The following is a 23,173-nucleotide window of genomic DNA, read 5'->3' on the forward strand; positions in this document are numbered from 1 at the left end:
GGGAAGGGATCCCTTCTCTGGGGTCTTGCAGACCTGCCCTTGAGAGATTCTTGGGACACCTGGTTCTAGGAGGGGACACAGCTACCCGGGAACCTGCTTCACGTTGGTGCTGGGACGTGGGCTTAGGAATCACCCAGAGGGTAAGCCGTCACAAGCCCCAGTTTGCCAGGTTTTAGGGTTTCCTGGAATTTCAATTCCCACAGAAGCTTAGCTAGTTGGCTGTCAGTTTTGTTTTGGGTCATGTCATTGACCCAACAACCACTGCCATGAACTCCTGTCCAGTAGAATATTCAGCCACAGACTGGGCCATCCCCCAGGGCTGGGGTTTCTCAACAGCAAGCATGGTGGCTGGTTTTCTTCTTTCAGCCTAAAGGTGAGGAGAGGAAATCATCATCTAACCTGGGCGGAAAGCAGGCTTTTTATCTAATTTCTCTTCTTTTTTTTTTTTTTTAATTTTTAATGCTTATTTATTTTTGAGAGACAGAGAGACACAGCGTGTGAGCAGGGAAAGGGGAGAGACAGAAAGAGAGAGAGAAACACACACACACAGAATCCAAAGCAGGCTCCAGGGTCCGAGCTGTCAGCACAGAGCCTGATACAGGGCTCAAAACCATGAACTGTGAGATCATGGCCTGAGCTGAAGTCGGACGCTTAACCGACTGAGCCACCCAGGCACCCCTAATTTCTCTTGAAATGCTACCCCTACCTGCCTTCATGACACTTGACAATGAGAGGCTAAAGGGCCAGAGGTTGAGGGTTATTCACTCCCGTGACTCTTCCCAAATATCCCTGTTCCACTTGCTAAGCTCACAGACTTTTGTGTTTGGTGCATTAACCTTAGGGTCACGCACAATGTGGCTCCTGCTATGTGGCAGGTTCATGACTACTTGATGCGTGGTTGTCACTGGCTATAGAAAAAAGGACTTCCCCCAACATAGTTAAATATTTGCCCTGCCCTTCCCCCCCCACCCCGATCTTGAGCAGAATTGAACAAAAGCTCATGTTGTGGCACCTTCTGAAGGCTGCTAGAAGGAATCCACATACTAATATGCCGGACAAGTTTCTTAAAGCGTCTCCCTTGGTTGGCACATGTTCTGAGTCCCGTGAGATCACTGAAGACAGATGAACTGATCTGTTACCACCGGCGAGAACTGCTGATGTTCGTCCAGGGAGTGGGAATCCGCATCACCCTTCTCTCTCAAGTCTCTCTCAAGTCACCCAAGTTTCAATACCTTCTTTAAAAAGAGGCTTCTTGGGGGTGCCTGGGTGGCTCAGTCCGTTAAGCGTCTGACTTCAGCTCAGGTCATGATCTTGCGGCTCGTGGGTTCGAGCCCTGTGTCAGGCTCTGTGCAGACAGCTCAGAGCCTGAAGCCTGTTTCAGATTCTGTGTCTCCCTCTCTCTGACCCTCCCCTGTTCATGCTCTGTCTCTCTCTGTCTCAAAAATAAATAAACGTTAAAAAACTTTTAAAAATCAATCAATAAATAAACATTAAAAAAAACGAGAAAAAATAAAAAGCTGTTTCTTTCCATTCCGTTTCTGATGCCCATTTCTGTATTAATTCTGATTTTTTTTTTTCCAAAAAACAGAAATCAGGGAGCCTGCCTGGCTCAGTCAGTAGAACACGTGACTCTTGATCTCAGGGTTGTGAGTTCGAGCCCCATGTTAGGTGTAGAGATCACTTGAAAAACAAAAACAGAAACCAACTCAAGAGGGTTTGTACTGGGTTGAATATTATTCCCCCACCCCCCAGATTCATGCTCACATGGAAACTCAGAATGTGACCTTAATTGAAAATAGAGTCTTTGCAGATGAAATAAGATGAGGTCATCCTGGATTAGGGTATCTTTAGAAGAAGAGGGAGATTTGAACACAAACACAGACACATGGGGAGAATGCCAGTGAAGACGGAGGGAGAGATCAGAGCGTTGCATCAACAAGGCATTGAACGCCAAGAAGGCAGCACCAGAAGATAAGAGAGAGGCCTGGAACAGATTCTCCCTAGAGCCTCTGTAAGGAGCCAGCCCTGCCAACATCTCAATTTCAGACTTCTGGCCACTAGAACGATAAGAGAATAACTTCCCGTTGTTTTAAGCCACCCAGATTGTGCTAAGTTGACACAGCGGTCCTGGGAAATGGATACAGATTTTAAGCAAAATAAGGGAATAAAGCCTAAGGGTGTGAGCGACTTTCAGAAGAACCCAAGGGCAGGGGCACCTGGGTAGCTCAGTCGGTTGAGTGTCTGACTTTAGCTCAGGTCACGATCTCACGGTTCGTGAGTTCGAGCCCCGTGTTGGGCTCTGGGCTGACAGCTCAGAGCCTGGAGCCTGCTTCCGATTCTGTGTCTCCCTCTCTCTCTGCTCTTACTCTGTTCGTGCTCTCTTTCTGTCTCTCAAAAAATAAATAAACGTTAAAAATTTTTTTGAAAAGCTTATTTTATTTTTGAGAGAGAGAGACAGAGTGTGAGCAGGGGAGGGGCAGAGACAGAGGGGGACACGGAATCCGAGGCAGACTCCAGGCTCTGAGCTGTCAGCCCAGAGCCCGACACGGGGCTCGAACTCACGAACCGCGAGATCGTGACCTGAGCCCAAGTCGGATGCTTAACCAGCTGAGCCACCGGGGCACCCCTAAGATCGGCCTTAAAAAAAAAAAAGAACCCAAGGGCAAGAATGCAGTGGAACCTCAACAAGATACACGGAAAGGAGCTGAAAAGTTGCCTGAAATCGTATCTCTCACCTGTGACTGTCTCTCCCTCTCTGTACATCTGCTTCCTGATTCTCAGTCTCTGTCTCTGCACAGCAGCTTCTCTGATGGCTTCAGTCCTTTTGAGCAGCGTACGCGACCCACAGCTCCCTCGCGTGAGTGCACAGCACCCAAGCTCCAGGCACCCGAGGAATCACTACTCTGTATTCCTAAGGGAACCGCTGGCTGGCGAACCTGGGGCCAGGTGACCAGCCCCGGGCCGTCAAGTGGGGCATGCTTAAAGGCAAGGACATCTGACCAGAGACGGTGTGGGGAGCCACGTGGCTCAAGAGTCCCCTCCTGCTACACCCACGTGCACACGTCACATTGCCAGGGGGGCGACCCTGCACAGAGGCAATTCTGCAGGGAGCGTTGTTCGCTTGGCAACATCATCCTTTCCCATGATGCTACAGGCTTCAGAAGGCCGTCTTCGATGGGTGCACACCATTCCATCAGGTGGGCATGCCATGGCTTCCTCTGGACAATTCTGGCCCAGGGGAGAAGGCGGGCCCTTCACAGGGTTAAGGCGACACGCTTTCGTCCCCCCGTTTTTGGTTCAGTGCCCAACCTCCTGCTGCTGCTCGGCCAATAGACCTCACGCTCTTCCAGTCACCTGACTTCGGGGGCCTAGGAAGGCTGCCACTTAGGGCACTCCCACCTGCCCGCCGATGACCTTGGCGAGTTACCTACAGCATTGCCTTAGTTTGTTTGCCTGTGAAGTCAGGATAATAACAGCGTGTGCTCCACAGGAGGCTCCAAGGGGAGGAAACAGGACAGCCTGAAAAGCATGATAATGCTGACCGATCATATCGTTCTGCTTCGGTTCAGTTGCCGCATAGCCAGATTTACTGGTTGCGTGATAATCCCCCGAAGAAACGAGTGTGCATTAGTTTCCTGTGGCTGCTGTAACAAAGCACCACAAACCCTGTGGTTTAAAAAACAAAAGCCACACAGAAATTTGGGGTGCCTGGCTGGCTCTGTCAGTAGAGCATGTGGCACTTTTTTTTGTTTTTTTTTTTTAATGTTTATTTTGAGAGAGAGAGAGCGCGCCTGCGTGCGAGCTCATGAGCGGGGGAAGGGCGGGGGGGGGGGACAGAGGCTCCAAAGTGGGCTCTGAGCTGACAGCACAGAGCCCGACGCAGGCCCCGAACTCGTGAACTGTGAGATCATGACCTGAGCCGAAGTTGGAGGCTCAACCGACCGAGCCACCCCGGCGCCCCAGGCATGTGACGCTCGACCTCAGGGTTGTGAGTTCAAGCCCCAAGTTGGGTGTAGAGATTATAAATAAATACACAAACAAATAAATAAATTAACTAACTAAAAAAAAAAAAAAAGCCCACCAGATATTTATTCTCTCACAGTTCAGGGAGAGTTCAGAAGTTCAAAACCAAGGGCCATTCCCTCCAGAGACTCTAGGGGGGAATTCTTCCTGGCCTCTTCCAACTTCTGGTGGCTCCCGATGTGCCTCGGTTGGTGGCCGCTTTGCCCCAGCCTCTGCCTCCAAGCGCACATGGCCTTCTCCTCTGTCTCCACTTTCCCTCTGTCTTCCTCTCGTACGGATGCTTGTCACTGGATTTAGGACCCACTCAGATAATCCGGGATGACCTCATCCCCAGATCCCTCACTTAATTACGTCTGCAGAGACCCTATTTCCAAATAAGGTCGTATTCCTAGGTCTCAGGGAGTGGGGTTTGGACATACCTTTTCGGAGGCCACCATTCAGCCCCGTCCAGGAAGAACATGGCTCTCCTCCTTGTAACTCCTCTCTCTCCTTCAGCAATTTATGCTCTTTGCGTCTCATTTTCCTGTCTGGGGTAAAAAGTCACCAGACGTATGCCTTCTCATTTGAGGTTTTTGGGGTTTCACCGGGGGGTGCTCCTCAGACACAATGCCTTTAATGATCGATACCTATCTAGAGGGCTACTTATCTAGACAGAACAGGTCTAGATGCATAACGCAGGTGGCATTATGGCCGGGCTCAGCTCGCGAGCAAAACCCAGCTCCATCCAGCACCGTTCGTCTGCACCCTGTTTGCAAAGCTGCGTCTGTCTCCAAACCACTTTCACCGAAACATCTCTTGTCGGTCTTAGGAGCTCTCTGAAGCTGGGGTAATAAACCCCATCTTAAGGAGGAGGGGACAGGCTGGGGGTGGGGTGGGGCAGGGCTGGGTCTCAGGGTCCCCAGGGAAGGTTCAAAAATACTCTCTCCGCCCCAACAGGCTCCAGGGCCTCGCCTTCTCACTTTCTGCAACCGCCCCCCCCCCCCAGGGACTCTGACCCCCGCCCCAAACCATCGTATTCCACGCTGTAACACAACGCTTTCTCCTCCCACACCTCCCCGTTCTATTATTTTTTTCTTTAAATAAATGTTTAATTTTAGAAGAGTTTCAGATGTACAGGGAAGCTGCTCAGAGGATAGAGAGTTCTCACATACCCCACACCTAGTGTCTTCTCTTGCTACTATCTTATGTGACCACGGCACATTTGTCACAACTAATGAACCAACATCGAGACGTTATTATTAACTCAATCCGTACTACCTTAGTTCTTACCTCCTGTCCTCTCTCTGTGCCAGGAGCCCAGCCAGGGCACCACGTGACATTGCCATGACACATGACTCTTTAGGTTCTTCTGGGCTCTGATAGCTGCTCCAGTTTTCCTGGTCTTTGATGGCCTTGACAGTCTCGAGGACTGGGCAGGTATCTTTGTAGACCCCGCTGTCTCTCCTGCATGCCTCTGGCCTGCAGGGCACCTCTCTCCCCCCTCCTCCCCTGCCTCCTATTTCTTCCCGGGGCTTTACTACTTTAAGACACTGTAGCTTAGTTTTATTCTTCATAGTTTCTCTTCCCGCGGAGGATAAGCCCGGGGAGGGCGGGTCTTTGGCTTGTACAATGCTCTATCCCAGGGCCCAGACTGTAGCAGGCATGCACGCGGGCCAAATGAGTCAGTGTTACAAAACCTGGGTCATCCCCAGTTTATGGAGGCAGGAGGTCGGATTCGGCCTCGTGACCCCACACCCTGGTGCTCTTCTTTCCCCAATCCCTCCACAGCATCAGAAGATATGTTGAAAAGCCAACTGCTATTTCTGGAACACTGACTTTGTACCAGGGGCAGGACCCTCCCCCAGCCCCAGGTCGGCAGGGCTGGAGTGGTCCTCCCAGCCTTTGCACAGCTGGTAGGTGGTTGAGCTGGGATTCGAACCCGAGGCATCCTGGGTTTAGAGTTGTTTGTGTTTTCCAAAAAGGATAACTCGATTTCTGTTTGGAGCCCGTATTTAGTTGGGCCCAGACACTCAACCTCCATCAGTTCAACGCGGGCCCCAGAAAAGCCTGGTTCACCTGGGCCACCTCTGAGCTAATCTGGGTCTTTCTGGATCATTCAGTCCAGCTGTGAGTCATCGTCCACAAGGCACAGCCCGGGGATGGGGGCTGCAAGGACCCCTGCCTTCTTTTCCTCAGGCTCCTCCAAGCCCGAGTCCTCAGAAGTCAGCCTTTCCAGGAATCAGTTCTGACCTTGACCTCGTTCTCTCACGGTCTGCAGGGCCCTTCCATCACCACCACTGTGACCTTGTCCAAGGGGCCTGCGGTGAGAAATGCATTTTACATCTTGACCGAACGCACACTCACACATACCTAAAATCTGACCGTTTCTATCCTGCTCCGTTTTTTAACCTTGACCCACCGAACGGGTTTCCGGTACACGAATGTGTTAATAGGTCACAACCTGCGGCTGCTATGGGGAAATACTGTTGGAGAGCCAAGCACGGAGACTGTGTTCTAGGATAGCTCAGTAACGTTTTGGGGGGCGGGGGGTGGGGCTGGCTCACTCTGCTCAGTACTGTTGGAAGCCCTTTACATGTAGCACCTCGGGCGCTTCTCCGAACAGTTCTAAATGCTGAAAGCCAAGATCGGCATCCCTGTGTTTCAGATGAGGAACTGGGGGCACAGAAAAGGTAAGTCACTTGCCTGAGGTCACACAGCTCCACGGCTGAGTTTGGCTCCAGGACAGGTACTCCGAGAAGCTTCCCCACGCGTTTCTCCAAGGCAAAAGGGCAAGGGTTCGAGCTGGATAACGTCTGCCCTGCTTGGAAGGAAAGGAGCCGCAGCCAAGCGGGCAGGATGGGGCAGGGAGGCAGATGCCCGGAGCCCTTTGCGGAGGGGCTGAGGAAGTGGGCTCCCCATCCTTGCACCCCTGCACCCGGGGTTCTCAGCTTGGCTCTGGCTGCCCTGAGATAACCCTGCTTGTGGGCATGTGTGGGTGTCAGCGGTGAAGCCACTCGAGGTCGCACACCGATGCTTACTGCATCCGTGAGAGGCCGCGGAGGCTGGAAGGCTTTGGAGGGGGGAAGTTCTGCAGGAAAGGAGGTAGAAAGAAGCAGGCCCCAAGAGTTCCGTGTGTTCCTCTGGCCTGCAGGGCACCTCTGTCTGCCCGAGCCTGCTCCCCGCTGACCAGCACCCCTTTAATCACCGAGACCTCTTTTCCCTTCCATAAAATGAGGCCAGAGGACTTCCCCGTCAGGAGGTCACATGAGGAGTAAGGCACGGACTTCGTTGCAGCTAAGAGGCTTCTTTTCTCCTAGGACTGTGATAAATCCCCCACTATGGCTGGGTCTCTTTTGTTTAGGGTTCAAAGGGACCGTCAAGTAGCTTCCTCCAAATGCACCGGACAATAGTTAAAAATAAAATAAGAAAAGAGAGATCAGAAACCATAGAGAGGAAGGCGGGAGGCAAGTCTATCTAGCGATGACTGTGCTTGGGGTTACAGTCGGCCCGAATCTCCCGGCACTACAGGCGCAGAAGGAGAGAAGTCCTACGGTGTGGTCTCTAAAGGGAAATGTGCCGGGTTTTCAGGAAAGCGAAGCGTCTTTTTTTTAATCCTTTTTTTTTTTTTTAATTAAAACAAATTCATTTTTGAGAGAGAGAGAGAGAGCACGAGCAGGGGAGGGGGCAGAGAGAGCAGGAGACCCCAAATCCGCAGCAGGCCCCACGCGTCGGCTTCTTACACCGACCTCTGGAAAGCAGGGAGCAAAATTGTTTAAATTGCCGACTGGTAAAAGCAGGGCTCGGACAGGTGTTTGGAAACCTCAGAAAACGGGAAGCCTTCAGTAACCTACGCTTGCCCTTTCTTGGCTGGAAACCGAGGGCTCTGCTCCTTCCTTTGTTGCAGCCAGAGCTGGGCCCGCGCTGGCGCTGGGAGGCCGGCGGATCGCTTGGGTAGAAACAGCCCCTCTCCAGGCCTCAGTTTCCACATCTCTCCAAGGGGACCAAACAGGGGCTTTAGCTCCCAGACCGGAGGGGGGAGGGTCCTTTAAGTCATTGTTTGTGTAAGCAATTGACTTGACTCTTCCCCCACGCGCCCTAGAAGGATTTCTAAGCCACTTTTGTAATCTGGCGACTCCCACCCCCCCCCCCCCATGGTCTTGACTCCCCCAAGCGAGGAGACCACAGCTTTCCCCCCAGGGCCGAGCCCGTGGAACTCTGCGCTCCAGTCTCGTCTCCCAGGCCTCCTGTACCCTCCCTGGCGCCCAGCTACTGCGCTCTCGGCGGGCGGCGGGGCGGGGTGGGATGGGATGGGGGGACTCCCCGGGCGCCAAGAGCTGCAGCCGCCGCCTCCGTCTCCCGCCCTCCAGCCTTCCTCTGGCCACCGTGGAAATTCTTTGGTGTGTGAATGTGAAGGCGTGGGCTTTAGGACCTTTATTTAGTTGTTTTCCTTTGTATAAAAAGAACGCTTGTTTTGAAGACGGGCAAGATGCAGCTTTACAGACACACCTGGGATGATGGCCCTCCAGCCGCAGACGGGGTGCGGATTTGGGGGAGGGGGGGAGGGCGGGGGGTGCAGACAAGCGGCAGGAGGACCTGTTGTTTTTCCTGTTGCAAGTAAAAAGGAAACAAAGTGGGAAGTGGAGTGTGCGGGCTGTCAGCAGGCGGGGCGCCCCCACCGCGCCCCGCCTCCCTCCCTCGAGGCTCACTCGCGCCCAGCGCGCTGGCTCCTAGCGGCCGCCGGGCCGAGCCGCCCAGCCCCTGCCGGCCGCGCCGGGACCGGTAAGCGCTCGCCTCTGGCTGCGTCTGGGGAGGTGGGGGAGAGGGCGCTGGCACCGGGGGGCTGCGGGGGCTTCGGGGGCCCCGGGGACCTGCTCGCGGGCGTCTCCCGGCGCGCACCACCGGTGCGCCTCCCGCGTCCGGCGAGCCCGGCGAGGCGCGCCCCCCACCGGGGCCGGCCGCCGGGACCCGGGAGCGCACAGCTTCCCTGCGCCGCTGCTGCGCGCCCCGCGGAGCCCGACGGGGACTTCCCGGGAGCGGCGGGCGCTCAGCCGCGTGCGCCCTGCCCCGAGCGCTGGCCCGCCGGCCGAGGGGGCGTCCCGGCCGGCCGCGCTCCCACCGGCGGTGCGGCCCGGTGCCCCGGCCCGGGCGTCGGGGAGAGGGGCGCGCACGCTCCGCGGCGCCCTGGCCCTGCGCGCCCTCCCCGGCGCGGACGAGCAAGGTCCCCGGGGAAGGGGGAGCAACCGGAGTCGAGTCCGCCGGGCGCCCCCCCCTCCGCTCCGGCCCCGCCCGTCGGGCCTGGGGGCCCCGGGCCTAGGGCGCCGCTTGCCTCGTGTTTACTGCAGTCGCCGGCGGAGACCAGCCCCCGGATCTGCGGCTGAGCCCGGGTTACGGCGGCAAAACCGCCTCCAGCTTTGCATTTCCGGACTCTTTCCCCCCCCCCCCCCCACTTCTTTTTAATACTCTTACCCGTAATTCAGCCAGAATGAGGCTTCTTCTTTTTTAAAATCGGGTTTCCTGTTTTTATTTAGGCTTCCTTCTCTGCACTTCCCTTGAAATCTAGGAGAGGGGAACAGGGAGACCTTTCGTGGCGACCAGGATGCGGGGTGGGGATGGGGGGGCACGTAGCCGGTGATGCTCTGCCCTGGTGGGGAGATGGGGTCCGGAGAGTAAGGACTGATGTGAGACCCCGAACTGTGCTCTCCCGGAGGGGGCGAGGGCGGGGATGCGATTTCCCGGGCTGGGGTGGGGGCGCCTGGGGCGGCCCAGGCTGGTGGTCCAGTACCAGGTCGTCCCGAGGCACCCTTGCACCTGCCCAGTTTGCGGATGGAGCGCTCTGGAGCTCTAGAATGACCGAGCGGCTTTCACTTGGATCAGGTCCCCCGGAAGGAGGGTCTCGAACCCCAGCAGACTGTCGGGGGGGGGGGGTGGTGCTTCTGCACCTGGGCTCCCGCAGAAAGCCCCGTTGCGCGCCACCCTCAGAGATGTCCTACACCGTCGCGCGTGTATGTGGGGCAGGAGTGCCTTCCGGGGGCGGGGGGTCCTCTTTCAGGGGCTTCGAGGCGACAGTTCCCTGCTCCAAAGGGACTTTGAAACCGATTCATCCCACTGCTGGCTTCCAGGACAGAGGACGCCGCTGGAGTGCCTGGCAGTACCTTGGTATTGCCCTCGAGTGAATGGTACCCTTGGGACTCTTTCCAACCCTCCCAAAGAACCAATCGTTTTTCCAGATGTTTTCAGTTAAACAATGGTAGGACCTGAATGATGTCATCTCCACTTTCCAGTGGAGGAAACTGAGGCCCAGAAAAGTTAAACTTGCCCACCCACGCAATTTCCAAGTAGCTGATCCAAACCCCCAGTCAGTACCTTCCACCACCGAAGTGTTGAGTCGCCTGTAGGTGCTGTGGCTCGCAGATTAACGAAAATATTCCCTAAATGTTCTCTTGATGTAGGGATGGGGACTCTTGGGGTGCCCTTTCAAAGACGCAGCCTCTAAGGTACCCACCCTGATAACCCCTGTAAAAGCCTCTGCTGCTGTCAGCCGCCGGGTTTGACTGGCCTAAGTGGGGGTAAAGAGTCTGCTAATTAAGGAGGCTGCCGCCAAACATGAGGAGATTGGACTAGAACTTTCTCTTCTGCTCTCTAGAGCAGAAATTGCCAACCCTTTAGCATTTCCACGCCTTGCTGTGGATTGATTTCTTGACTTTAGGATTCCATCCATCCTGCCTCCTGAGAGCACTGTCTTGCACACGCAGAGATTGGTTCTTTCGGGGATTTGACGAGGTCCTACAAGTAATGGAGGACCCTCTGGGGTGCGGGGAACCGTGTTCTTGAAAACGAGTTCACAGCAGCCCGTTCTAAGACATCCAAGCGTGCCTCTTTCTGAGCCCCACTCCCCCCACCTCCTCTGCCCACGTTTAGAAACAGTGCTGGCCACTCTGCAAATACCGATGCTTCTGGAATTGGGGCAAGTGCCCCAGAGACGCCCTTGGCCACGCAGATGGTCCCCGTCCAGCAGGACTTTTCTCTTTCTTTACTGTGTCTAATAGGTATTTCTTGAGATCCCCCCTCACAGGGGCTATGTTAAGAACAAGGCAGGCAGGGAGGGTACCAGCCCTGTGGGTGGGGGGCTTACAAGACACGAACGATCCACGCATACTTAGAGACCAACCTCAGGCCTGGTTAGCCAGTACTCCCAGTGCTGCTGTGTCCAGAGAGTTCAAGGGGATGTGAACGTGGGGTCAGTTCCTGCTTCACCTTGTTTTTTCTTCAACTGCACAGTTAAAGGGAGAAGTGAATGTGTAACTCATGAAGCAGTTCCCCTTTGGCTGGCTTATTTTTCAAAACCATTTTTGTTTAGAGAGCAGTTCCCTCCCTCCCAGAAGCCAGCTGCTTCTGTGGGTCTGGTGATGGGGCGTGGGGCCTCACCAAATGTTTCCTTACCGTGGGACCTTAGTAAAGCTCTTTCAGCCACTCCCCAGGGGACAGACACGTTTCCCGGCAAAGCTGTTGTCGGGCAGGTCCAGGGGGAAGCCCTCCAGGAGGATCAGGGAGTGCCCACCGGTCTGATGGTGGAGGGATGCACTAATCGACCACCACCCTGTCTGATGGCGGAGGCGTGTGGTAATTGACCGCCAGCTGCAGGATGGCAGGAGCCTGAATCGTTGGGAGGGAGGCAGACATTCTCTCTGTGCCACTGCCAGTATTTCATAAATGACAAAGGTTGCAAAACTCCTCTCTCCTTGCAGCTAATGCTAAAACTGAATTTTCTTTAATTTGGTGGGTGGAAATCCCCCGCAATCATATCAGAAATGCTGCCAGTTTCAAGACGGAAAAAAAAAAAAAAATTAAAAACCCGGGAACCTCCCTCCCCGCTCTTTCCTTGCAGACAAACACCGTGACTTTCTGTGGGTTGTACCAAAATATGGCCCACTCTCCGCTCCCTGGGGGCCAGCCCAGTCCCCGGGGCCTGAGGTCGGGCGCAGCAAAAGCTCCAGCTGCTGTGGCCTGTGTGTGTATGAGACCCCCCCCCCTCCCCAGGAGTGATAACCTAGCTTCCCCTCAGATAAGGGTCAGGGCTCCTCCTAGAAATGGGTGCTCCCCAAGGCCTCCTACTTTCTGGGCCAAGAGGGAGAGTGATCGTAGTAATGGGTGTGGCATTTCTAAAGCGGTATTTCAGTTAGCTTCTGTTTCACTCGTTTCGGGGGAAATGCTTTCCACTTCGAGAAAATGCCAGAAGAGTGGGGCACGGGGGGGGGGGCGGAGTGGGGGGGAGGAACAGCGACAGAAAGGGAGCAAAGTTGGATTATGTCCTGGAATGATGCTGTATTTGTTTCCTGTGGCCGCTGTAACAAATTACCCCACACTTTGTGCCTTAAAGCAGCAGGAATCTCTTTTCTCACAGTTCTGGAGCTCAGAAGTTCAGAGGCAAGGTGTCGCCAAGGCCTTAACTCCCTCCAGGGGCCCAGGGAAGAATCCTTCCGGCCTCTCCCAGCTCCTGGTGGCTCCAGGCTGTCCTTGGCTGGTGGCAACCTCACGCCACCCTCCGTGCCCTCTTCACGTGGCCTTCTCCTCTGGGTCTGTGTCTTTCTGTTGTCTCTTAAAGGACGCTTGTCATTGGATTTGGGGCCCATCCCTAAGTTAATTGCATCGGCAGAGACCCTTTCTCTGCATAATGATTTTCCCAGAGAATCCACAGGTTCCGAGCATTGAGACACGGACATATCTTTTTAGGGCCACCCTTCAGCCCACTGCAGATGGACAGGATCTTCTGGGAAGGTGCTGGACAGGGTTATCTTGTCCCTGCTTCCGGGCCCCCTGCGGCTGCTTCCCAGTCTCCCCTCTCCCTCACCTGTCTCCAGCTTCCCTTTCCCCCAGCTTTGTGAACTGGCTCCCACCGCAGCCCCCTCCCCAGGGACAAGAAAAGACAACTCCCAGGCTTGAAGGAGCTGACTAAGTTCTAAGTCCTCCTGTCTCCCTCTTTCTCTTCAAAAACAACTCCTTCTCTGCTCAGGGCCCCTCCCGGCCAGGGCTCCCCACCCCCCCCTCTGTCTGGGGCCACACAGCCCCAGACGTTTTGGAGTTTCCTCTGTTGAACAGCCCCCAGGAGAGGTGGGGGCAGGGCTCGGTTTTGCTGCTGGGTCTGCCGGTCCTGCGGAGGGGCCCGGGCTGTGGGATAGGGTGGTGGCCGAAAGGGATTGGGAGCCCCCCCCCCCAATCCCGGTCAGTGAAGCTTGTAGGAGGTTAAGGATGAGGACCAGGGGGTGCGACAGGGAGTGCTCCAGGACTTCCGGGTCTCTGGAGGGCAAGGCCACACTCCTGCCTCCCTCCCTGGGGCAGGAGGGGAGCACGCGTGCATTGCGACTCTTTGCTTTGGTTGTGAAATCCCGGGAGAAGTATGTTCTTATCAACAGGGAGGCAAGATCATAGCCCTGTTATTGAAACTTTGAAAAGTCACTTAAGTATGGTGGGGTGGGGTGGGGTACAGACCGGGTGGAGGGATTGCCTCGGTGGAAGAAAAAATTCTCTCTGGAGCCAGCCAGACTGGGTCTTAATCTCAACTTCTTTTTATCTGCTAAGTGACCTTCGGCAAATCACTTAACCCTTCTGAGCCTCAGAATCCCCAATGGTCACGCTAGTGTGACCCTCAGTCTGTAGGATTTCATGTGCCGTCACGTGTGAAGGGCCAGGCGCACGGCCGCACGGCAAAACACACAAATGCCTGTGAAGGAGACGGTGGGTGGATTCATAACGATCCTTTATCCCACTAACCCCAACACAGACACTGCCGATCCGAGTTCCTTTACCCGCTTGGGGGGTGCATTTTTAATATCGTTGTCCCTAGTAAGCACGTGCTTTTTTATATATTTAAAAAAAAAATTTTTTTTTTCAGCATTTATTTATTTTTGGGACAGAGAGAGACAGAGCATGAATGGGGGTGGGGCAGAGAGAGAGGGAGACACAGAATCGGAAACAGGCTCCAGGCTCTGAGCCATCAGCCCAGAGCCTGACTCGGGGCTCGAACTCACGGACCGCGAGATCGTGACCTGGCTGAAGTCGGACGCTTAACCGACTGCGCCACCCAGGCGCCCCTTTATATATATATATATATATATATATTTTTTTTTTTTTTTATTAAAAAAAATTTTTTTTTCAACCTTTTTATTTATTTTTGGGACAGAGAGAGACAGAGCATGAATGGGGGAGGGGCAGAGAGAGAGGGAGACACAGAATCGGAAACAGGCTCCAGGCTCCGAGCCATCAGCCCAGAGCCTGACGCGGGGCTCGAACTCACGGACCGCGAGATGGTGACCTGGCTGAAGTCGGACGCTTAACCGACTGCGCCACCCAGGCGCCAATATTTTTAAAGTTTATTTTTATTGATTTTGAGAGAGAGAGAGGGCACGTGCACAAGCAGGGGAGGGGCAGAGAGAGGGGGAGAGAGAGAATCCCAAGCAGGCTCCGCACCATCAGCGCGTGGGCCCGAACCCACGAACCGCGAGACCATGACCTGAGCTGAAACGAGGAGTCGGATGCTCAACTGAGCCACGGAGGCGCCCCTGTATATTAATTTTTACGCCTCAATTGTAAAACAGACACAAGAAAACTTACCCTTTGGACCATATACAGTTCCGCGGCATTTAGCACATTCGTATCGTTGTGCAACCCAGATTGCCTTCTCCAGAGCGTTTTCATCTTGCAAAATTGAAACCGTGTCCCCATTAAGCAATAACGCCCCATTCTTCCCTCTCCCCGCCACCCCCCTCCGCCACCCCCCACCGCATCTGGCAACCACCATTCTGCTTTCTGTCTCTATGAATGTGACGGCCTTCCGCACCTTCTGTGAGTGGAGTCACACAATGTTTGTCCTTTTGTGACTGGCTCATTTCACTTAGCAGAATGTCCTCGCGGCTCATCCCTGTTGCCGCGCGTGTTAGAACTTCCTCTCGAAGGCAGAATAACCCTCCGTCGTAAGTCGATGCCATTGTGTTTACCCACTCGTCCGTCCTTGGATACCTGGGTTGCTTCTGTCTTTTGACGCCTGTGAACGTGGATCTACAGATATCTGTTCAGATCCTTGCTTTGAATTCTTTTGGGTATGTGCCCAGAAGTGGGATTTGCTGGATCATATGGTTGGTAATCCTGTGCTTAAGGTTTTGAGGAGCTGGGCATGTGCTTTTGTGGTTTGCTTTTTTCACTTAATGTGGGCTCATTAGGATTTTTCCGCTTTGCTTCGTAACAAGTCATCCTTTTCAGTGGCGCGGTGAGCGTCCTGAGGGGCACCATCATGTTCTCAAGAATCCTCCGTTGGGGCACATTTATGTTGCTTCCAGACACACACACGCGCGTGCACACACACGCATGCCTCCACACACACACGCACACGAGACTCTCAGAATACCGTCATTGACATTTTCAGGTATATGACTTTTCCCACATTCAAGAATTATGTTATTTAACGCCATGGAGTGTTTTTGTGGTTCTTCCTGCGAAATGGTTTTCCAAGAAAGACTGGATCCGTTCATCCTAGCGATACATACTAGCTTCACAACTCGTTCACTAGTGTTGAAGAATACTGGGAAGAAACGTTTTACTCCTGGGTAATGTGTTTCTCTTATTGCTAATGAGGTTAAATAGCTTCCTTTTGGGCTCTAGGTGTACGTATGACATGAAGTTTGCTGCAGCGTAATGCCGCGGTTAAATAAACCCTTGATCTCTGGAATTGGGTGGATTCCGATTCAAAACCTTAGCATCCCCACTTCCCGGCTGTGTGACCTTGAATAGATGACTTACCTTCTCTGATCCTCAGTTTCCTCCTCTGTGAAATGAAGCTAACACGGCCTATCTGTAAGGATGTCTCAAGGATTCAATGAGACAAATTAGATAACGAACATTACGAATCACATGGTCGATACTCAGTGAATAGGAGCTGTTGCTGCTTTCAGCGTTATTCTCATTTAACAACTCTTCATTCACCCTCAAGATTCATCTTGTTTCAACAAGGGGAGACGGTATACCCTCACGCCAAAGGGATTTAGGTTAAGCTCAAGGATCAGTTTTTCGCTACAAACGTAGACAGTCCTCGAAGGAAGCTGAGCTGACCGCCGTCCTCTTGATCAAGTGGACGGTGTCCGTGGCTGTCTGCTTGGATTTGGGTGTGAGCCTCCCTAACGCAAGCAGATGAACCTTGCAGTGGATACTTAATGTCCCTGGGCTGCAACCAGCTGCCCAGAATCAGGAGGCCCCCACAGGGCTGCTTCTCCAGGACCCCGTTCCCCTGGGGTCCTGCAGCCCCTGTGGCGTGCACATGGTGCATAAAGCCTCGCTAATGGTTGAGTCCAGAGTTTCATCTTGGTGGCTGTTCCCCTCTTGACATCCAGGTGCTTCTTCGAACAGTTTAGGAAACCGAGGCAGCCATTTCAAGGGCAGGACCCCTGGGTTTGGGCACCAGTATGGGCTGCCGCCCCTGAAGCCCGCTTTTGAAGCCCCCTGGGGGAAGGTGGGAGTCACTCTCCTCTCAAGGTGGACCTCAGGTAGCCCCCGATGAGGGCGGATGTTGGTAGGCACCCAGAGTTCACGCATGCTTAAATGCACGCGTTTTCCTAGCTTCCTCTGAGGAGGAAGTTAATGAAACCGAGATCTGGGTCTCAACCTCTTCTCGACAAGTTTCTTTTAGGGGGAAAACACCCAGAACCCTCAACTTCCCCCTCCCCAGTCTCTGCTTCTGGGTCCAAGAGCCGGATCACTGGGTCCTGAATCTTTGTTCCCTTCCCCGTTGTGTGATGCCGCGAATATTTGAATAACACAGCCCATCTGCTGTCATTTGGAAACCAGTGATGAATTGTGGTCTTTTTTTTTTTTTTAATTAAATGCAGCAGCCCGTCAAATATGTGGGGGGAGGGGGGTTATGTTTATTCATTTATTTGGGGGGCGGACAGAGAGAGAGATTCCCAAGCAGATTTCACACCGTCAGCACAGAGCCGATGCGGTGCTCGAACTCAGGAACTGTGAGATCATGACCTGAGCCGAAATCAAGAGTGGGACGCCCAACCGACTGAGCCCCCGGGCACCCCTGCAGTAGTTTCTTGAGACATGTGTGGCTTCATATTCCCAGTGGGCAACACAGTGCAAGGGCACAGAGTTGCGCGAATGAGTAGAAAGGAACTTAGGGTCAACAGTCAGAACTTGAGATGACGGTCAAGGTCCTGGCTTTGGGTGTGGACACACGGATGACCTGGCGAGGTACTTTCCCTCTCCGAGCCTCCAGGTTTTCTCCTGAAAATTGGGAACAAGTACCTCTTTTACTGGGTTGTCGTGAAGATTAGAAATGAGGAAAAACCTGTAACAAGTAACAGGCTCGCAAAAAAATTGCTGTTTTTGCCATCGGATGAATGAATCTCTGCAGCCTACGTTACCGGCAGGAGTGGATTTTAAAGGACCAGTGTCTCTGTCACAGATCATTAAGGTTTGCTTGTGGGGTAAAGTCAATCCACCCATTACCTCATTTGGCCCTCCCGGGACTGACCCATAGGGAATGCCCAGAGCCTGTGGCAATAAATACCACCATTTTATTTATTTATTTTAAAGTTTATTTATTTTGAGAGAGAGAGAGAGAGAGAGAGAGTGCACCCAGAAGTCGGGGAGGGGCAGAGAGAGAGAGAGAGACAGAGACAGAGGGACAGAGAGAATCCCAAGCAGGCTCCATGCCATCAGCACAGAACGCAATGCAGGGCTCGATCCCACGAACTGTGAGTTCATGACCTGAAGTCATGACCTAAAGTCAAGAGTGGGACCCAACCCACTGAGCCACCCACCCAGGCACCCCAATACCACCATTTTAGAGGTACAGGTTGGGATGGCTTTGTCCTTTGATATCAGCCTGCTCCTCTGAGGTGGGTCAAAGCCCAAAGGTTTGTTTTTTCCAGCTTGTTCTAACCCTTTAGGGTCTAAAGGAGCTTGGGGCACAAGAGCAGGGATCTTTCCAGATCGTTTCTTGCTTCCCGCGGGGAGGGGAGTTGCAGGAGCAGTCCCTGGACTAGCCCACCTGACCTGGACTGAGAGCGGATGAGAGCGGCCTGCCATCCAATGCCCTTGGCTATGGCAGGGGACTCTGGCTGGCCCTGTCATCTCTGAGCAGCAGCAGCGGATGGGGGCTACGGAGTGGGTGAGGTCCTGGGGGCAGCCATCCCAGGAGCCCTGCTGCTGCAGGTTTGTGGGAAAGTGGTTGGGAGACGGTCTGGTGGCTGGCAATGACCTTGGCCCTCGTGGACCATGCTTCTCCAGCTAGAGGGATGTGATGTGCATCCCTGGCCTTGTGCAGCCTACTGCAGCCATGACCTTGCTTTGAAGCTTCCAGTTGTTTTTTTTTAAATTTTTTTTAATGTTTATTTATTTTTGAGACAGAGAGAGACAGAGCATGAACGGGGGAGGGTCAGAGAGATAGAGGGAGACACAGAATCGGAAACAGGCTCCAGGCTCTGAGCTGTCAGCACAGAGCCCGACGCAGGGCTCGAACTCACAGACCGCGAGATCGTGACCTGAACCGAAGTCGGACGCTTAACCGACTGAGCCACCCAGGCGCCCCATTCCAGTTTTATTTTTAACGCAAACGTTAATTTTACATTCTATTCCATGATAAGCCCGTGTTTATTTATTTATTTTTTTAATTTTTTTTTCAACGTTTATTTATTTTTGGGACAGAGAGAGACAGAGCATGAACGGAGGAGGGGCAGAGAGAGAGGGAGACACAGAATTGGAAACAGGCTCCAGGCTCTGAGCCATCAGCCCAGAGCCCGACACGGGGCTCGAACTCACGGACCGCGAGATGGTGACCTGGCTGAAGTCGGACGCTTAACCGACTGCGCCACCCAAGCGCCCCAAGCCTGTGTTTATTTTACCATGAGGAATATTTCTCCCTAAACGTTGAGTCAGATGGACGCTCCGGGAAGACGCTTGTGTTTCTCCTGTGGCCTCCGCTACTCCCAGGACAGTGTCTCCCACTGTAGTTTAAAAGCGCGGGTTAGGGCAACACGACGCGAAGGATGATTGGCCGCAATCGCGACAAGAAATGCACGGTTTAATAGGAGTCCTTTCCTCCTTTGTGATTCGTTGGTTGAGTAGCTGAAACTCTGGCTCCTGTAGAGAGTCTTAAAATGCTACCCTTCAAGGGCGCCTGCGTGGCTCAGTCGGTTAAGCATCCGACTTTGACTCAGGTCACGATCTCCTGATCTCACGGTTTGTGAGTTCGAACCCCGCATCTGGGTCTCTGCGGTCAGCAGCGCAGAGCCCGCTTTGGAACTTCTGTCCCCCTCGCTCTCTGCCCCTCCCCACTCACACTCACTTTCTGTCTCTCTCAAAATAAGTAAGTAAATAAAAAAAAAAAACGCTCCCTTTGGAATCCAGGCATTTTCATTTAACACATATACACGTACGTCGGTTCATGGATGTACTCATGTGAGGCCAAGGGCTTCATTCTGAGCAGGGACCCACTGCAGGGGATGGTCCCTGTAAACTTTGATCATTGATCAAACTTTTCTCTGCCTTGCGCGTTCTAACGAGATGGAGAGTTTGTTTCAGTGGCTCCTCGTGGGGTTTCTAAAACGTTCTGCCTCACTGTCATAGAAACAGCTCTATCTGTACACACCTGATTTCGTCCTGCTTCTTCTCTTCTAACCGCCAGCTCTGGCCATCGGCCGGCAAGCGTCAAAGAGGGACTGGAGAGCCCAATTCGCCCCTGATTCTGCTGGGTCGAGGTGGAGACCGGCGGAGGAACGTAGGAATCCCAGAACAGGCGCCAGAGGCGGGTTAGAGCTCCCGTCCGAACCCCACCAGCCCCTCCCTCCGAGAACGGGCACCATGGGCTCTAGAAGGGAGGCGTTGCAGACCAGTTTCTTTTTCTGCGGATCCAGTCAGCCGGCATTCGAACTTGCAAGTTTCCCCGTCAGCCAGCTCAGAATTGCCACCTGTTGTTTCTCCTGCCGTCTCCTTGTCTCGTAGTAACGGTGACACTTTTGTTGTACCTGCTCTGTGCTAGGTGGTTCGTGGGCACTTTGAAAGTACACATTTATTCTTTTTGTTTTTAAGTCTTTAAATTTATTTTAAGAGGAAGAATGCGTGAGCAGGGGAGGGGCAGAGAGTGAGAATCCCAAGCAGGTTTCTGTCAGCACGGAGCCCCCCGCTCCCCCCCGCCCCAATCCATGCGGGGACCCATCCCACAAATGCGAGATCATGACCTGAACCGAAATCTGGAGTCCGATGCTTAACCGACTGAGCTGCCCTGGTGCCCCTACGAATTTATTCTTATAAGTTCTATTGTGATCCCTGCTTTATCGATGGGGAAACTGAGTCACAGAAAGCCTTAGCAACTTACTTAGGTATCGCCCAGCGAGGAAGTGGCAGGGTGTGTTCCTAACGCCTGTGCTGTGTTGTCTCCGAATGTGGCTGCATTCGGGAGGGAGCATTTGGTTGGGGCCGGGGGATCTGGACCCCAGGCAGGAGTGGGGGGCGGGCAGGCCTCCGGGAGTCAGTGGCTCTGCAGAGGGGTTTCCCTGCCCATTCTCACCCTTCCCCTCCGCCCCCAGGACTTAGCTGAGCTCCAGGCAGCCTATTCTTGCTGGTCCTTCGTCTCTGGTGGAGTTGGCATCCTGGGCTCTGGTCCTCCGCAGGGACAGAGGCCAAGAGAATGCAGCTTCTGCACCCAGCCCCGCCCCCGTCTGCCCAGTGGTGCCCATTCTGCCCCTCGGTCCCGAAGAAGCCGGGCCTGGCGTCTGAAATCTCAATCCCTTCCTCGCCCAACTCTTGAACCTTTTGCGGGAAGTCCATGGGAGAGTCCTCAAGCTGGTGGGTGACACAGGACAGCGGGACTCAGGTGTCTTTTCCGCCGATGGGCCAAATCCAGTTCCCTTGCGCTGATCCAGGTGGCGCGTCACCTCAGTAAGAGAGGCCGCCCGAGTCGACCCGGATCCAGATCCGCCTCTCCCGTTCGTTAGCGGTGCAGCTCTAAGCTGCTTGAGCCCCGCTTTCCTCTTTTACAAAACACACGGCCTGCCTGAGGGGCTTGGCGGGGCGATGGAAGGAGAGAACAGACATAAGGCACCTACAGTTGCCGGCTGATGGCAGGGGCCCGGTGATGGATGCTGCTGCCTGATAAATGACGCTAGGCTGTTGTTCTGGAGAATTCGGACTTACCCCAGAAGCTCCCAGGGGCAGAAGTGGCCCGGAGCCCTGCTCTGGGAGGGGGCACTTGCCAAGGAGAGACTGACCAGACGATGGGTGATGGAAGGAGGTGTTCAGGGGCACTGTGTATTGTCCTCAACACTCTGCAGGTTGGGGGTCTCGTGGGAACAGGAGAGGAGGCGGTCACATAAGCCCATGGCCAGCTGGGGAACCGGAGTATTGAGTGACCGGGCAGGCAGCCCGCTGCAGAGCAGATGCCAGGAGAATGGGGTAGGTCGCCACTTAGCTTGAGACCCTCAAGGAGGGAGCCCATCTCCATTGCCACCGTCTGTGTGTGTGTGTGTGTGTGTGTGTGTAGGCGACTAGGTTAGGGGTCAGGACAGAAAAGGAAAGTGGAATTTGCACTTTTAAAAGATTTATGTACGCATGCATTTATTTATTTTAATGTTTATTTCTTTTTGAGAGAGAGAGAGAGACAGAGTGGGAGAGGGGAAGAGACAGAGGGAGGAGAATCCAAAGCAGGCTCCAGGCTCTGAGCTGTCAGCACAGAGCCCGACTCGGGGCTCAATCTCACGAACCATGAGATCATGACCTAAGCTAAATTTGGACGCTTAACCGACTCAGCTACCCAGGTGCCCCAAAGATATATTTTCAATGTTCATTTATTTTGAGAGAGGGAGGGAGGGAGCACGAGCAGGAGAGGGGTGGAGAGAGAGGGTGACAGAGGAGCCGAAGCAGGCTCTGGGCTGACAGCAGGCAGCTCAGTGTGGGGCTCGAACTCACAAGCTGTAAGATCATGACCCGAGCAGAAGTCGGAGGCTTAACTGACTGAGCCACCCAGGTGCCCCAGTTTTAAAAGATATTCATTGGAATATTACACGGTGATCCAAAAAAATGAAGTCTTGCCATATTGTTTAATCGTATAGAATCAATACAAGCTAGTTATGAAATGTTTGTAAAGTCCAGATTTGCCAAAGGAAGAAAAAAAATCCATCATCTACCTATCCTAGAAGATCCCACCACCCGGGGGTTCCTAATCTTTCTCAGATTTTAAATCCTTTTGAAAATCTGAAAGATCATGGGCTTCTCCCCCAGAAAAAGGCTCCTACGGGATAAGGTCACGGGGCTCCTGGGTGTTCCCCAAGTTCATCCTAGATTCATTAGAGTGCACTAAAGGATGGTTTGAGTCCAACTGTTGGCTTCTCTGCATTATGGGATGCTGATTTCAAAACCAACGTCAAAGGCCAGAGCGGGTCAGAAGATTCCAGGTACCCTGAGGTCTCTGTGAGACGTGCTTGCCCGACAACTCGTTACAAGTCTGCTCTGAAGCTGCTTCTGTTTTCTGCCTTGACCACCTCCTAGGTACTGCGTGCAAGTTTACTCTGTGATCTTTAAATCCTTTCTTTTGTCTTAAATTCTCGGCTCCTTCGGGGTGGGGGTGGGGGCTTTCAGCAGGCATCGACTTCCCTGGATCATTTGGTGACTCTGTCCTGTAGGTTCAGCTCCTTAATGGGGCCAGCCGACCTTCGGGACAGTTGCAGCCTGCGGTGCTGTGGCCCTCCTTCTGCCTGAAGGGCCTTGGCTGGGGCGGGTAGAAGGGTCTCTGTGGTCTGGGTGCACACTATGGGCAGGTGGCATCATCTCTGGAGGACAGGAGTGCAGGGCCGTGTCTGGGCTCGGCATGTCGGGCTCCAGGCAGCTTGAGACCAGGCACGGTCTCCCTGTGAGAGCAGCAGAGAAACGTCTTCTTGCCAAGTTGAGGGGGGGGGGGTGGCCCTGAGCATCCCCCACCACGACACCGAGGCATCGGTCAGCTACCCTTAGACCTTAGCACCCTGGTCTCTGCCCCAGGCATGGGCAGACCCCTCCGATGCAAGTTTCTCCAGCCTTGCTGGTGGCCGGCCTCCCAGGGTGCCACTCCCTCCTCGGGACCGGTGACCTTGCCTGAGCTCCTTCCTCCTCCTCCTTTCTCCATAAAACAATCTCGATATTTCACTTA

At 53.8% G+C, this 23,173-nt stretch overlaps 1 protein-coding gene and 1 long non-coding RNA gene across 2 annotated transcripts in view; one reads left to right on the forward strand and one right to left on the reverse strand.

The window, feature by feature from the left end:
• Positions 1–4,070: 4,070 nt before the first annotated feature.
• LOC122482066 lies at positions 4,071–6,557 on the reverse strand. The gene is made up of 2 exons (XR_006296981.1): positions 5,293–6,557; positions 4,071–4,550 (listed from the first exon to the last, which is right to left on the reverse strand). It is a non-coding gene; the product is annotated as an uncharacterized LOC122482066 (long non-coding RNA).
• A 2,118-nt stretch (positions 6,558–8,675) lies between these two features.
• PIK3CD (phosphatidylinositol-4,5-bisphosphate 3-kinase catalytic subunit delta) overlaps positions 8,676–23,173 on the forward strand; it is a 56,866-nt gene continuing 42,368 nt past the window's right edge. Inside the window, exon 1 of the mRNA XM_043578482.1 lies at positions 8,676–8,781. The gene's annotated coding sequence lies outside the window, so the exon portion shown is untranslated. The remainder of the gene's footprint in view (positions 8,782–23,173) is intronic.

Source organism: Prionailurus bengalensis, chromosome C1 (assembly GCF_016509475.1).
Source record: "Prionailurus bengalensis isolate Pbe53 chromosome C1, Fcat_Pben_1.1_paternal_pri, whole genome shotgun sequence".
In the NCBI taxonomy this organism is placed as follows: domain Eukaryota; kingdom Metazoa; phylum Chordata; class Mammalia; order Carnivora; family Felidae; genus Prionailurus; species Prionailurus bengalensis.